Raw genomic sequence first — 15,649 nt, 5'->3', positions numbered from 1 at the left:
AAGGGAATGACACAGCAGCAACCAGAGTGCCCTCCCATGTGTGAGTTGCTGGGTTGGAATCCAGATTCTGTCATGTATGACCTGTGAGGACTTGGGCATAGTAACCTCTCTGGACCTTGATGTCCTCATCTGTAAAACGGGAACATGCCACAGTGCTCTCAGAAGGCCAACATGAATCCATATGGGTGAAGAGCTGGGACAGTGTCCAGCGAGCAGGACACACCAGATCAGTGCTTGCTGCTGTTGTTGGTATTCACACGTGATTTTTTTTTTTTTTTTTTAGACAAAGTATCACTCTGTTGCCCAGGCTGGAGTGCAGTGGCATGATCTCTGCTCACTGCAACCTCCGCCTCCCGGATTAGAGCAGTTCTCCTGCCTTAGTCTCCCGAGTAGCTGGGATTACAGGCATGCGCCACTACACCCAGCTAATTTTTGTATTTTTAGTAGAGGCTGGGTTTCTCCATGTTGGTCAGGCTGGTCTCGAACTCCTTACCTCAGGTGATCCACCCGCCTCAGCCTCCCAAAGTTCTGGGATTACAGGTGTGAGCCACTGTGCCTGGTCCACACATGTGATTTATACTCAGGGCCCTTCTGCAAGATAGGCAAGCAGTGGTAGGAATGACCACCTCTGGGAAGTAAGGATACAAAGAGGTGAGAGGGAGAACTTTTCTCTTTGAGCCTTTGGTACTAATTTTGCTATTGACTTGATTTTTACTGCAAATAGGGATTCCTTTGGTGACGAATAAGCCAGTTGGTGTGCACGGTGTTCACTGCAAGGCCCAGACAGGACTACAAGGGACCAGGACTGTCCTCGGTATGTGATCTCTCTCTCCTCTGGTGTCAGCTCTACCCAGGAACGGATGTGAAGGCTGAAGCTCAGGCAAGGGCTCATAGTGTGGGGACCATGCAGCTGGATTCATGTCCAGTGGAATTTGACAACATGGCCGTCATCAGCACAGACCTGTGAGCAGAAATGCCAGAACAATGTGGGGCCACCCTGGAGATTTATTTTATTTATGTTTTAAATTAAATTAAAATTGTTTTTAAGAGATGGGGTCTTGCTGTGTTGCACAGGTTGATCTTGAACTTCTGGGCTCAAGCAATCCTCCTGTCTCAGCCTCACAGTGTTGGGATTACAGACATAAGCCACCTGGCCCGGCCTGGAGATGTATTTTAAACTGACTTCTTGGGAGAAATAAAAGCCTTCCTTTTCCCTATGTGTCAGTAGTGTTAAGTAGTGAACTGGGAAGGATTTCTCTGGGCCCCTGCCCTGAGCTCCTAGACTTTCTCTCCCATGCCATGTTACACAACAAAATCTGACTCTGAAAGATCAATTGGGTCCAGCTTGGAGTCTGATGGGCAGACGGGCTTAAGCAAAGCCCCCACTTGACTTCAAGAGAAGAACTTGGGGCCCACATAGACTTCGAGGCCTGCACAAAGTAGCTAATTGGCCCTAACATTTTTCTTTCTTGAATTTTAAATCCTTTTAGCAACAGATTATGCAACAAAGGCTGAACTCTTTGGGGCCATCATTAGGCTGGTGGAAAACGATGGCTTGGCTGTTCCTGGGCGAGTCTCGTTATTTAGAGGTGCCGTGTGTCTCTCTTGGGGACATGCACACAAATGTAAAGAATGTCTCCAAGCCACAATGACATTTTCATTAGCCGCGGCTCACAAAGGAGCCTTTCCTTGCAGTTCCAATCCGGAAGGTTCTTATCCTGCTCTCTGGCTTTCTTGCTCTGGGTGAAAGGCAGGCACCATAATCCAAGCCAAACACCCCGACCTTTGACCCCCACATGGTGCTTGCTGTCAGGGTGGGGGTTCTTCTGGGGTGCATGTCTGAGGCCTGGCTGGGCTGCACACTCTCTCAGAGTGCCCTGCCTTTGGCCAGGACAATTCACCTCAGCCCCTTTTGTCCCAACAGCTTTTGATCTTACCTGCCTGTCACCCAGGGAAAGAGCCTGCCTAGGCCCTGTCCCATGCCTGCCTGCAAACTGACAGCCATGGCGCCCCCAGCCCCACAGCAGCAGCCTTAACCCTTTCCCTGCCTGACCTGCAGGGCCTGCACCTACCTGTCTCCAGGGTGCTGGGGCCTCAGGCTTTGGCCAAACCAGAACAGGACTAGAAAAGAATTCTTCTGAGGGTCCAAGGCCTCGTCCTACCACCCCTACTGTGAGTGTGGGACTGACAAGGGAGTTTGGAGAGCATAAGTCCCCTAGAATGGAGCTCCCACGAAAAGCCAAAGAGAAAGCCCCAGGCCAGTGGGCCTGGACTTTGCCCCACGGCAAGGCCCCCGCCCACTGACTAGGCAGGTGCTTTTGTGAAACTGACATTTTCTCAGCTGCACCTCTGCCACTGCTGATGAGCTTTTCAATACACTCTTTCTTGTATTGAGACAGAGCCATTTTTCATAACTTGGCACTACAGCAAAGAAAGACATGGGGTCCTTGCTGCTCAGTCCTGGTGCCCGGCCCAGTGCCTGGGGTGCCCACCTTGCCCAGCATGTGTTGGGCTTGCAGGGGCACTTCCCTAGGGCCACATCCTGGGAGCTTTCCTCCAGGCCAAGACGCAAATCTCTTTGTTTTTATGGTAGCTTTGTTGAAATGTAATTTACATACCATGAAATTCACCCATTGAAGGCATGCGATTTAGAAGGTTTTATTCATAGAGTTGTATGAGTTGTCTATTTCCCAAGGCCATTTTTTTTTTAATATAAGGGTAATCTATGTTCACTGTGGAAAATACAAACAATTCAGAAAATATACCATGAAAAGTGCACATTCTGTTTATCCATTTATTCAGAAACTGTTTCTTTTTTCTTCTTTCTTTCTTTTTTTTTTTTTTGTTTTTTTGTTTGTTTGTTTTTTTGAGACAGAGTCTCACTCTTGTCACCCAGGCTAAAGTGCAATGGTGTGATCTCACTGCAGCCTCCACCTCCTGGGTTCAAGCAATTCTCCTGCCTCAGCCTCCCAAGTAGCTGGGATTACAGGTACCCGCCACCACATCCAGCTAATTTTTGCATTTTCAGTAGAGACAGGGTTTCACCATGTTGGCCAGGGTGGTCTCAAACTCCTGATCTCAGGTGATCCACCCACCTCGGCCTCCCAAAATGCTGGGATTACAGGCATGAGCCACTGCGCCCAGCCTCAGTATCTGTTTCTTAAGCACCTACTATATGCCAGGGTCTGCCCTAGGCACTTTGGAAACATCAACAACAACAACAACAAAAAACAGACAGAAGTCCCTGCCTTGTGGGGCTTCAGTTCCAGCGTGGGGAGGTGGACAATAAATATTATACATTAGGCCATTGCGTAGCAGGCTAGCAGGGCCTAACAATTTCCAGTGCAGATTCCTTCAGCCCTTTCCCCATGCGTTGCAAGCACACACCTGCATCTAACACACAGGCTGCTCCGCCATTTGCTCTGTCGGGAGCAGAACGTCGTGGACACTTTGTGCGACAGTGCCCAGGCCACTGCTCCATCCCTTTCACAGCTAAAGCGGGACTCCACTGTCCTCCAGTTAATTCAGTGACTCTTGTGGGAGTTGCCGCATGGATTCTATTTAATATCAATGCAAACTAGGGTGGCACTGAATATTCTTGTTCTCTTACATGTGTGCACTTGGAAAGTGCCAGAGAGGGCACGAGGCAGATCCCATATGCACCCCAACATATTATCTTTCCCCCTTTTCCTTTCCCTCTCCCTGCCTTCTGTCTCCCCCTTTCCCTCTCTTCCTTTCCCCCAGCCCCCCATGTACAGCAGCTGCAGCTTCCTGGGATCCTTTTCTGCCTGGGACCACGACCTGGGGGCTGTGCGAGCCCCATGTCATTTTCCAGCCCTCCTAGATGAGCAGTGGGCTCTGGAGGAGCTGAGCAGCCTGACAGAGGACATCTAGCCTCAGGAGGAGGAGGAGGAGGATGCCACCTCAAAACGCCCTCAAAAGGGCCAGAACCCGACTTGAAACTGGAACAGTCCATCTTTGTCCCGGGATGTAACCCCATCTTTGGCTCCCAGAATGGGGAAAGAACAGGAAAGCCACAGAAGCCAGAGCCCCGGGGACCCACCCTGGAGTCCCATGTACCCAGAGGTGCCAGTCCATCTGGGAAGATGCCCCAGGAGGGGAGTTTCCTCACCACAAACCTCTTGCAAAAATGCCCTGAAAATGTCAGAACTTACTTTCCTTCCCAAAAGAGAGTTCGTTGAGAGCCGTTGAGCATCTGTGTCTATAAATCTTCCACTGGGATTGCTGTGCAGGGTGCCATCCTCTCAAGGTGGCCTCAGGAGAATGTGTTCAAGCCACTGGAGGTCCACTGTATGACCGAAGTCTGACAGATAGCCTCGCGGCTCTTACACACACCCAGGGCCACTGACGCCCACCTAGGGCCACCGATACCTACATAGAGGCCACTGACACCCACCTGGAGGCCACTGGTGCCCACTTGGGGACCACTGATGTTCACATGGAGCCACTTACACCTACCTGGAGGCCACTTAGACCCACCTGGGGCCACTGATGCCCACCTGGAGATCCCACTTGCAGTAGGGCTCCCCCAGGCTGCCGCCTGGCCACCTCCTCAGAAGGCGCATGGTGTGAGCACCAAGGGACTCTGCCTTCTTCATGATGAGCAACCCAGGCTCCAGTGGCATCCAAATGTCCCTCAAGATTCTCCAGGCAAGCCCGTGGTCTGCCAACTATGGAAATTACTGCCTTAGGCCATCTGTGAGACGAAAGTACAGTCTGATAACTCCTCCACTAACTTTTTTTTTGAGATGGAGCTTCGGTCTTGTTGCCCAGGCTGGAGTGCAGTGACATGACCTCAGCTCACTGCAACCTCTACCTCCCGGGTTCAGGTGATTCTCCTTCCTCAGCCTCCCAAGTAGCTGAGATTACAGGCATGTGCCATCACGCCTGGCTAATTTTTGTATTTTTAGTAGAGAACGGGTTGCACCATCTTTGCCAGGCTGGTCTCTAACTCCTAACCTCAGCCTCCCAAAGTGCAGCCTCTCAAAGAACGCCTGCCTCAGCCTCCCAAAGTACTGGGATTACAGGTGTGAGCTGCCGCGTCCCGTCTCCTCCACTAACATGTGTCGTCCATTCATGCATTCACTCATTCATTCATTCAGCAATATTTTGTGTTCCCATTTCACACCCAGCCATGAGCTGAGGTCACGAGGATGCAATGCACAGCACATCCTTCTAGGCATTTTATAAATATTGACTCATTTAATCCTTATAACCCAGGGGTAAGGACGTTTAATAGCACCATTTCAGAGATGAGAAAACGAAGGCACAGAGAGGTGGAGCAACTTGCCTGCAATGCTCAGCAGCTGAGGGGCAGAGCCAGGATTGACAGCAGGGAGCTGAGTTCCTGACCACCAGGCTCTGCCACCTCTCTCTGAACTACTTATCACCCAGCTTTAAGGACAATTACGAAGACTGTGTGTTGGATGGGGAAGAGGTCATAATAAGATAAGGGAAAAAAGTAGCAGTGGACATTGTATATATAAACAGGAGACAAAGTATATACATATTTTTATATAAAAAAACGATGATATGCATATATCACCTGGGGCGTGTCCTGGCGGGGAGCAGACACACAGCAGAAGACACCAGAGTGATTAGCGTGGAGGAATGGGGCGGGGAGTGATTGACCCCATTGTCTGACAACAAAAATAACTCATTTCCCCATGAATGGGTTTCCTAAAAGTGTCACTTCACAATTCCTTTCGGATTCTCCAGGCTTACTCAGGTGCTTGCCGTGGGAGTGAGGGCAGCCCATTATCCAGGGACAGAGGGACAGCATTCCCGCCTGTCCTGGGCTTTGATGCTCAGAATGCATCACCTGAAAGAAAAACGGCATTTCTCTGGGCAGGCTGGAACGTCCGGAGGGTAACCAGACCCGGGTAAAGAAACGCTGTGGCCTCCATGTGACAAGGCAGGCGGGAGCTCAGCGGCTCAGGCCAGCTCCTGGTCGGCCCTGGGTAATTCTGTCTGGGCATTTCCCAGAGCCTCAGAAGCTCCTGAAGCACCGAGGCTCCCGGGACCTGGCCCATGGGGCAACTGACCTTGTACCGAGACAGGGACGACTCCACATCCCGCTAAGCAAACGCGTATGAAAATGTTTCCTGATGGGCTGGCAGCTTCAGGACGTGAAGGGGATTAAGGCAACGGTCCCTACAGATGGGAAATCAAACAGATATTCTAGCAGATCCAGCCTACAAAGGATGCTGCAGCCACCAGCACTGTTTACAACGGGTTTGAAGAGTCTGGGGACACTTCTGTCCCAGCTGCTGGTGCACGGTGCAGAAAGGAAGATTTGAAGGCGGCCTTGCCCCCACGAATGAGTACCCATGCAGTCCTTGACATGGTAACCATGGCACAGAGCTTCAGAAGTCCCACCCCGGCCTGACCCTGACCTGTCCTGTGACCTCTCTGTGCCTCAGTTTCCCCATCACACTTACTTCATGGGTTTTTGTGATGATAAAATCTTTAGAACCGCTTAAGCATGTATTAAATATTCAAATAACTCAACGTAGACTGGAACTCAAAGGGCAGAAAGGCTGAGCCACCGGCCCAGGTTATCAGTTGTAGCTCTATATCTGCGTGGGCCATTCATTGATTCGGTGTCCCAGCAAAAGTGAGCAACACTGGACCCCCAGTTACTGGGCTGCAGCAGAAGTTCCCCCACAGAGCTCACAGCAGCTAAAAACGTCCCAGCACACATCTTGCCAGTAAGAAAATATCTGCGAAGAATACATGGATTCATTGCTATTTTTTACCCAAATTTATTTGAAAGCCAACTCTGAACCTTCATCATCAGTAGAGACCAGCATCACTTGCTCTAATTCAAATGTAACTGTAAAAATAAGTTCGACCAAATAGTGTTTTCAAACACCAACTAAATGCCAGGCTGAGACATGGGCACCTGCTCTTGTTCGGGTAAAGGGTGAGCAGCGGGTGTTGGGGAGGGGTCACAGGTGGACCTTGGTTAGAAAACTTGAAAGAGGCCGGGCGCGGTGGCTCACACCTGTAATTCCAGAGCTTTGGAAGGACGAGGAGGGCGGATTACCTGAGGTCACGAGCTCGAGACCAGCCTGGCCAACATGGTGAATCCCCGTCTCTACTAGAAATACAAAAATTAGCTGGGCATGGTGGTGCGCACCTGTAATCCCAGCTACTAGGGAGGCTGAGGCAGGAGAATCGCTTGAACCCAGGAGGCGGAGGTTGCAATGAGCTGAGATCATGCCACTGCATTCCAGCCTGGACGACAGAGCGGGACTCCATTTCAAAAAAAAAAAAAAAACTTGAAAGAGAAGAGACTGGGGTGCCCTCGCTGCACGATGCCGCACCCACACCCCTTGGCTCCCCTGCACACAGAGCAGTCTTTGGTCCTCGCGGGCCCGTGTGGCTGCGGGCCGGGCCTCTCATCCCATTTAGAGTAGTGGGAGAGGGCCTCATCACACCAGCAGATGCCAGTGGCTCAGGCCTCTGGTGCTGGGGACATCTGCTTCTCTTGGACTTTGGATCATCTGGGGTGTGAGGGGACCCGGGCCACCCTTCTCTCTCTGACAGAGGATATCTGCTCTCTCGGCCAAGCTGCCTGCAGGCCCCCGGCCCAGTCAGCTTCGCCTTCTGGTGGCAATGTGCCAGGCCCTGGGCCTGCGGGCTGGGATTGGGAGAGTAGAAAGCCAGACAAGTGTCCGAGCTGCGGTCTGGGATCCCTGAGGACATGAGCCTGGGCTCTGCTGCCACCCTGCTGCAAAGCAAAGGGTGAGTTGGGCACCTGAGCTGGGCTGGGGCCTCCTGCAGCTGCTCCCACCTCCCTTCTCAGGAGATTTCTCCTTCACCCCCTTACCCGGTTCCTTATTTATAGTAGACATCAGAGGCCCAGAGAGGTCAAGAGACTTGGAAAGGTCACACAGCAGGCAAGAAGACCCAAGAGGCTCAACCCCTCACCTCCAGGCTGGGTTCTTTAGATTTAACGATCACAGCTACAATGATCTGGACTGTGGGGAGATCTCACTGGATCCCCCAACACCAGGTTCAGAGGCGGAGCTGGCCACAGAGGGCTGAACGACAGGCTCAGTCTCGTGGCCAGGAAGTGGGTGCAGGATTCGAACTCAGGCCTGCTCTCACACCTCTGTCCTCCACCCGTGGGCTCACCCCCATCCGTCAGCCTTTTGCTGGCATCCACACCAGGGCATCACAGCCACCCACCCTGGGTTGCTGGGCAGGAGGGGGATCAGCAGAGCCCACTGCTCCCCACCTCAGAGCACTTTGCATTCCAGCCGTCCCACCCCCATTTTTCTGGCTTTAAAAAGATGCTGTGGTCTTCAAGAAACCGTTTATCTTCAAAGCTGGGGTAGAGAAAAGGCTCCAGAGGGGCCGAGTGTGTGTTGTGAGCGGCTGGGAGGACATCACTTAAGGCCCTTAAATGACGACTAATTGGAACCCGGGCGGCCACTTTCAAGGGGCCAAGTGGAGCCGCATTGTGAGCTCGGCAGGCGGAGGAGGCCGACGCGGTCGCGGTTAGTGGGGGGCGGGCGGGGTGGCGGCCAGAACCGCATCCCCTTCCCAGGCTCGGGAAGCCCCGTCTAGCACGGCCGAGGGCCCCACAGCCCGGCTGAGTGGTGTTTACAGCCCCAAGTCCTGCTTCCTGGCTTTGGTTTGAGAAACGGAGAGAACCCCTGGGTCCGGCCCACTGGGCTGGGCTCTCCGGCGGGCCCTGCTGGGATGGAGATTAGAATCAGATCAACTTTGTCTCACTGTCCTGGGGCTGCTGTCACTAAGTCCCACAAAGTGAGGGGCCTAAAACAGCAGAAATGCATCCACCCACTGTGCTGGGGGCTGGAAGTCTGAGACTCGGGTGCCAGCAGGGCCGCACACTGTGGAGACTCCTTCCAAGAGATTTCCAAGGTTTTTTAAATTATTATTATTTTTTGATACAGAGTCTCGCTCTGTCGCCCAGGCTGGAGTGCAGTGGCGCCATCTTAGCTCACTGCAACCTCCTGCTCCCTGGTTCAAGCGATTCTCCTGCCTCAGCGTCCCGAGTAGCTGGGATTACAGGCACGCGCCACTGCACCCAGCTAATTTTTGTATTTTTTAGTAGAGATGGGGTTTCACCCTGTTGGCCAGGATGGTCTCAATCTCCTGACCTCGTGATCTGCCCGCCTCGACCTCCCAAAGTGCTGGGATGACAGACCTGAGCCACCGCGCCCGGCCACGGGGTTTCTTGGCTCTAGGCCGCATCACTCCAATCTCTGTCTGTCTACCCGTGGCCTTTTCCCCTTGCGCGCCAGTGTCTCTATTTTTCCTTCCCATGGGCACTGGTCATTGGAGCAGAGACCGCCCTCCCCCAGCATGCCCTCATCTTAGTTCATTACATCCACAAATCCCTTCCTTCCAAATAAGGTGCCATTCCCAGGTACTGGGAGTTGGGACTGGGACATGGGTTTTGGGGGGACACGATTAGACCTGCACTCTCTCATCTGGCTCCCATGGTGCCCGTCTCCTCCCCCAAATTGTGGCGGTGATTCTCTCCTACACAATGGCCCAGTTTTGGTTTGACAGATGGAGAAACCAAGGCACAGAGGCCCTGCTGTCAGCCACTAGCCCAGGCAGCTCGGCTAGATGAGAAGGGACGAGGATCCCCTTCCACAGATGGGGACAATGAAGCACTGGGGGCTTCAGGAACCCGCTGTCCAGCAGCCACAGCTGTCAGGCTCCATGCCTGGGCACTGCCCACCACCCCATGAGACCGCCCCACCCCAGGAAGGCTCGTGGCTTCAGCAGATTGTAGACTGGACGGACGTGGGGGTGTTTAGTGCCTGAGCTAGGCTGAGTTGTGAATTCATGAGGCATAACAACACGGACCAGGGGCCAAAATATGCGATCTGGTCTTCACTCAGGCAGAACCTGATACGAAGCCTTGGACAAGACACTTCCCCTCTCTGAGCCTCAGTTTACCCAACTGGAAAAGCAGGGAGCCTCTAGGTCAGCACTGTTCAATAACCATAGCTGTGTGTGGTGATTGAGGACTTGAAATTTGGCTGGTGTGACTGAGGAACTGAATCTTTCATTTTACTATATTTTAACTAAAATTTAGTTTTAAAAACAGATGCTCTAGGTGGGCATGTTGGCTCACACCTGTAATTCCTTCACTTTGGGAGGCTGAGGCGACAGGATCTTTTGAGCCCAGGAGTTTGAGACCAGCCTGAAACCCTGTCTCTAGAAAAAATACAAAAACATTAGCCAAGTGTGGCGATGTGGGCCTGTGGTCTCAGCTACTCAGGAGGCTGAGGTGGGAGGATCACCCAAACCTGGGAAGTCAAGGCTGCAGTGAGCCGAGCTGTGATCACATCACTGCACCCCAGCCTGCATGACAGAGTGAGACCCTGTCTCTAAATAAATAAATAAATACATATATATATAAAATAAAAACGGATGCTCAATTTAGTTACTGGAAAACTTCTCTGTAGGTTTGGAACAACTTGGGTTTGTGAATCTACTTTTTCAACCACAGATTTATGAAATTTATATCTGAGATCTGGGATATATATTTGAGCGGATATATATCTGAGCATATATATCTGGAGAAAATTTAGCATCTGAATTAGGATGTTTTATAGCACTGGATTTCGAAGACTTAGTACCCAAAAAAGAATGTAAAGTAGCTCATTGGTGTTTTTTTATTGATAACATTCTGAAAAGATCATGTTTTGCATGTATTGTGTTAATTAAAAATATTATTCAAATTAATTTCACCTATTTCTTTTCACTTATTTAAATGTGGTCGCCAGAAAATGGAGAAATGACATATTCTAATTGGAATGGTCTAGATCCATGATTTGCATTTCAGATGTTGCAGGCGTTAAAGGATTTATTGTGTCTTCCAGGCAGCCTGGTGCACACAGTAGGCATATCCTGTCTTCCAGGTGCATACAGTAGGCATCCAGCAATTCTCAGAGAGAGCTCTGGTGGCTGTCTGCAGGAGGTTGGAGGGAGTGATGCCGTGGTCAGGTCCAGGCAGTGCTGCTGTTCTCACCGGGCCCAACCACACCTGTACTTGTGTTTCCAGAGTGTGTTTAGCGGGGGTCACTAAATGATTTATCACCCAACCCAGGACAGTGGAAGAGGATGCAAGGAGCCCATGCACTGACTGGGGCTGTCCTGAGCAGACCAGGATGTAGGGTCCTCTGTGACTAAGCCATGTCAGCCATCAAACCACAACCACTATGTCCCCACCCCAGGGGGAGCTGTCTTGGACCCCACTCCCACCTGATGTCCCCCAGAAATGACTCAATTCTCTGCACCATTGTGACAAAGAACATGGTTCATGATCTCAGTTATCTCTTGCTGCATAACAAACCACCCCAAAGGAGAGTGGCTTACAAACCACAATTTAACATTCAGAAAACCGAACCAAAGCAAAACTATTTACGATTGGCTCTCTGTATCCATGGGTTCTGTATCCATGGACTCAACCAACTTGGATCAAAAATATTTTTTAAAAAAAGGATGATTGCGCAGGGCGCGGTGGCTCACGCCTGTAATCCCAGCACTTTGGGAGGCCAAGGCGGGCGGATCATGAGGTCAGGAGATCGAGACCATCCTGGCTAACATGGTGAAACCCTGTCTCTACTAACAATACAAAAAATTAGCCGGGCGTGGTGGCACGTGCCTGTAGTCCCAGCTACTCGGGAGGCTGAGGCAGGAGAATGGCGTGAACCCGGGAGGTGGAGGTTGCAGTGAGCTGAGACTATGCCACTGCACTCCAGCCTGGGCGACAGAGCAAGACTCTGTCTCCGAAAAAAAAAAACAAATAAATAAAAAGGATGATTGCATCTCTACTGAGCATGAACAGACTTCTTTTTTTTATACATGACTAATGTATATTTATTAGAGAGAAAATTCACGAAACTCTCCACACTGAATACAGATTGATTATGGTGGCTTAGCAGAGTTGTCCATTTGGGGTCTAGTAAGGAGTATCAGAGATTTTTCCTTATCTTCTTAGAGGATGTTTCAGAAGGAAATTTGTAAAAAGCAGTGGTGCCTACAAGAGCCTGGCCTTGGATGTTCTCATTGGAGGTGAGTTGGTATGTCAAAGTTTTTGATCTGTCTGAGTAAAGAAAAAGGAACTGGAGAGTGATAGAAAGATTGATGGAATGAGGGGGATCAGTGGAGCAGCTGACATGCCCAGTCTTTGGCATGGTAAGGATGCCTGTATCCAGAACTAGGTACATAACTAGCTACATTTTCATGGCTCAGTGCAAAGTGAAATTGTGGGGCCTCTTGTTAAAAAACAATCAAGAGGGCCAGACACGGTGGCTCACGCCTGTAATCCCAGCACTTTGGGAGGCCGAGGCGGGCACATCACGAGGTCAGGAGATGGAGACCATCCTGGCTAACACAGTGAAACCCCGTCTCTACTAAAAATACAAAAAATTAGCCAGGTGTGGTGGCGGGCGTCTGTAGTCCCAGCTATTCGGGAGGCTGAGGCAGGAGAAGGGCGTGAACCCAGGGGGCGGAGCTTGCAGTGAGCTGAGATCATGCCACTGCACTCCAACCTGGGCAACAGAGTGAGACTCCGTCTCAAAAAAAAAGAAATCCTTGTCACAAGCGGGGTGCAGTGGCTCACGCCTACAATCCCAGCCCTTTGGGAGGCTGAGGCAGGTGGATCACTTGAGGTCAGGAGTTTGAAACCAGCCTGGGCAATATGGTGAAACCTTGTCTCTACTAAAAATACAAAAACTAGCCGGGCATGGTGGTGCATGCCTGTAATCCCAGCTACTCAGGAGGCTGAAGCGGGATAATCGCTTGAACCCAGGAGGTGGAGGTTGCAGTGAGCTGAGATCGTGCCACTGCATGCCAGCCTGGGCACCAGAGCAAGACTCCATCTCAAAAAAAAAAAAAAAAATTCCTTGTCACAGAAACAGACGTGGGGGACAAGTCTTGAATGGGCCAGGCCAGAACCAGGCCCTCTCTGTGGAATATCTCATTCAATCCCTAAATAGCCCAGGCAGGCTGGCTTGGCCACCTTATCCACTTTAAGATAGAGGGGGGCTGAGCATGTGGCTCGAGGTCCCTAGTCCAAGGCTGTACCAAGACTGCCTGAGCCTGCATCTCATGTTCATCACTGGGCCCTCATCCCACACCAATGAACAGCAAGCAGGTGAGGAGGTGACTTCAAAACCCAGGTTGGGCCAGGCATGGTGGCTCATGCCTGTAATCCCACCACTTTGGGAGGCCGAGGTGGGCAGATCTCTTGAGGTCAGGAGTTTGAGACCAGCCTGGCCAACATGGTGAAACCCCGTCTCTACTAAAAATACAAAAATTAGCCGGGTGGTGATGCACACCTGTAATCTCAGCTACTCGGGAGGCTGAGGCATAAGAATCCCTTGAACCTAGGAGGCAGAGGTTGCAGTGAGCCGAGATCACACCACTGCACTCCAGCCTGGGTGATGGAGCAAGACTGTCTCAAAAAAAAAAAAAAATTTCCAGAGGGTAACTGCTATAAAACCTCTCCACTCGTGCTACGTAGGTGTTTCTCTAAGCACTGCATGAGCATCCAATGTTCACCCTCATGGTGCCCGGTTGAGATGGGGGCTCCATTCTACAGATTGGGAAACTGAGGCACAGAGAATCAGGATAGTTGACTTAAGAGCCCATGGCAAAGGGAGACCATCTCTGTTTCCACGTGGGCCTCACACCTCTTAGAGGCAAGAGTGGCAGTGAAGGGAGCTGTGGTCCCCAGCTATGGTCCTGCTTCACTGCTGGCCTCCCTCCAGCTTCTGCCTCCTGACCGGCTCCCTCAGTTGCCCAGACCCCTCCAGGCTGACTCACCTGGCCCTGGGCTTGGGGCCAAGCCTCTCTCTGCCTAGAAACTTCTGGCCAGAGCAGCCTGTAAGCGCATCCCCTGGGAAGCCTCAGGAACTAAGGGCAGGTGGGAGCCAGCGGCCAACCCCCGAGCCCTGAGGCAGCCATGCTGCTCAATGTCATCCTTAAGAGTCCAGGGTCACAGGCCAGTCCTCCCGCCGAAATGGAATAGTACTCCTGGGAGAGAGGCCCCCTTTCAGCAGGCACACCACGCCCCCAGCAGCCCTTGCGGGCAGCATCGCCTTGCCACCGCCCTAGCTCTGCTTTGCTGTGACTCTCACTTAAGATATCAAAGCTGCGGGGCCACAATGCCCCACTGAAAGCTGAGTCACCCAGGTTTTGTGACACCACCAAATCCCTCCTGCTGTCTCGCTCTGAGCCCGGGGCTCCTAGTGCCAGATGAAAAGGAAATCCCCAGCCACGGGTGGGACAGGGAGGCCTGGCGGGGCCGGCATCACATAAAGGGGCCTTGTTCCCAAATCAAAAGGGCCTGAACAAAGAGCAGAGAGAAGAAAGGGCTGGGGCTGGGTGGGGGGCGGCTGCAGTCTGGCGCACCTTGAATGGCTCGGTGTGCCAGGTTGGCCCACTACTCCTGGCTGGCAAAGCAGCCCCTCCTCCACCACCTCCCTGGCAGCCCTGGGCTTTTTCCAGAACCCCTGCTGCAGGAGGAAGGGAGGGACAAGGTTGGGGTCACACATGGAGCCAAGTAGCAGAGCCTGGGACCCACAGGCTGACCACAGCCAGCACCCTCCCAGCAACAGCAGCAGCAACAACCACCAGCACCACCACAACACAACAGCGTCATCAACAAGAGCAACAGAAACAACCACCACCACGACAGCAGCAACAACCACAAAAGCAGCAATAACTACCACAACAACAGCATCATCAACAACAGCAACAACCACAACAGCAGCATCAACAACAAGAGTAACAACCACAACAGCAGCAACAACAGCAATGATCACCACCACAACAGTAGCAACCACAAAAGCAGCAATAACCACAACAGTATCACCAACAGCATCAGCAGCAACCACAACAGCAGCAACAGCAACAGCAACAACCGCCACTACCACAACAAGAGCAACGACTAGCACAACAGCAACAACCAGCACAACAGAAACAGCAACAACCACCACCACCACAACAGCAACAGCTACCACCAACAGCAACAGCATCAGCAGCAACAGCAACAACCACCACAAAACGACAGCAACAACCACAACAATAATAACAATAGCAAAAGGGACAATAACAACAGCAACAGCATCATCAGTAACAGCAACAACCACCACAAAACGACAGCAACAACCACAACAGCAACAACCACATCAACAGTGACAACAGCAGCAGCAATAACAGCAACAGAAGTGACAATATTAGCAGCAATAACAAAAGCAGCAGTGACAGTAACACCAGCAGGGACAGCAGCACCCTGACAACAGCAGTCATAGTGGCACCCCCACTCCCACCAGCAGCAGCCACGGCAACAACCCAGGTTCCTCGTCCATGAAATAAGCGTGCTCACAGTGGTCCTGGCCCTGCAGGGCTGTTGTCAAGGTTAAATGTGTTAATTCACATAGAGCTCTTGGATGAGTGAGGGCAGAGAGTAGCCAGCACTTAGGAAGCTTTCACTGTGCCCCAGGTTCTATTTTAAACACCGAACTCGAGCTGCTTCCTTCAGAGAGGGATATGATTGTCATCTCTCCCATTTCACGGATGAGGGCACTGAAGCCTGGAGAGGTGCAGGAGATTGCCCTCTGCTGGG

This window comes from Pongo pygmaeus, chromosome 9 (genome assembly GCF_028885625.2).
Source record: "Pongo pygmaeus isolate AG05252 chromosome 9, NHGRI_mPonPyg2-v2.0_pri, whole genome shotgun sequence".
Classification (NCBI taxonomy): Eukaryota; Metazoa; Chordata; class Mammalia; order Primates; family Hominidae; genus Pongo; species Pongo pygmaeus.
This window is presented reverse-complemented; position numbering follows the sequence as displayed.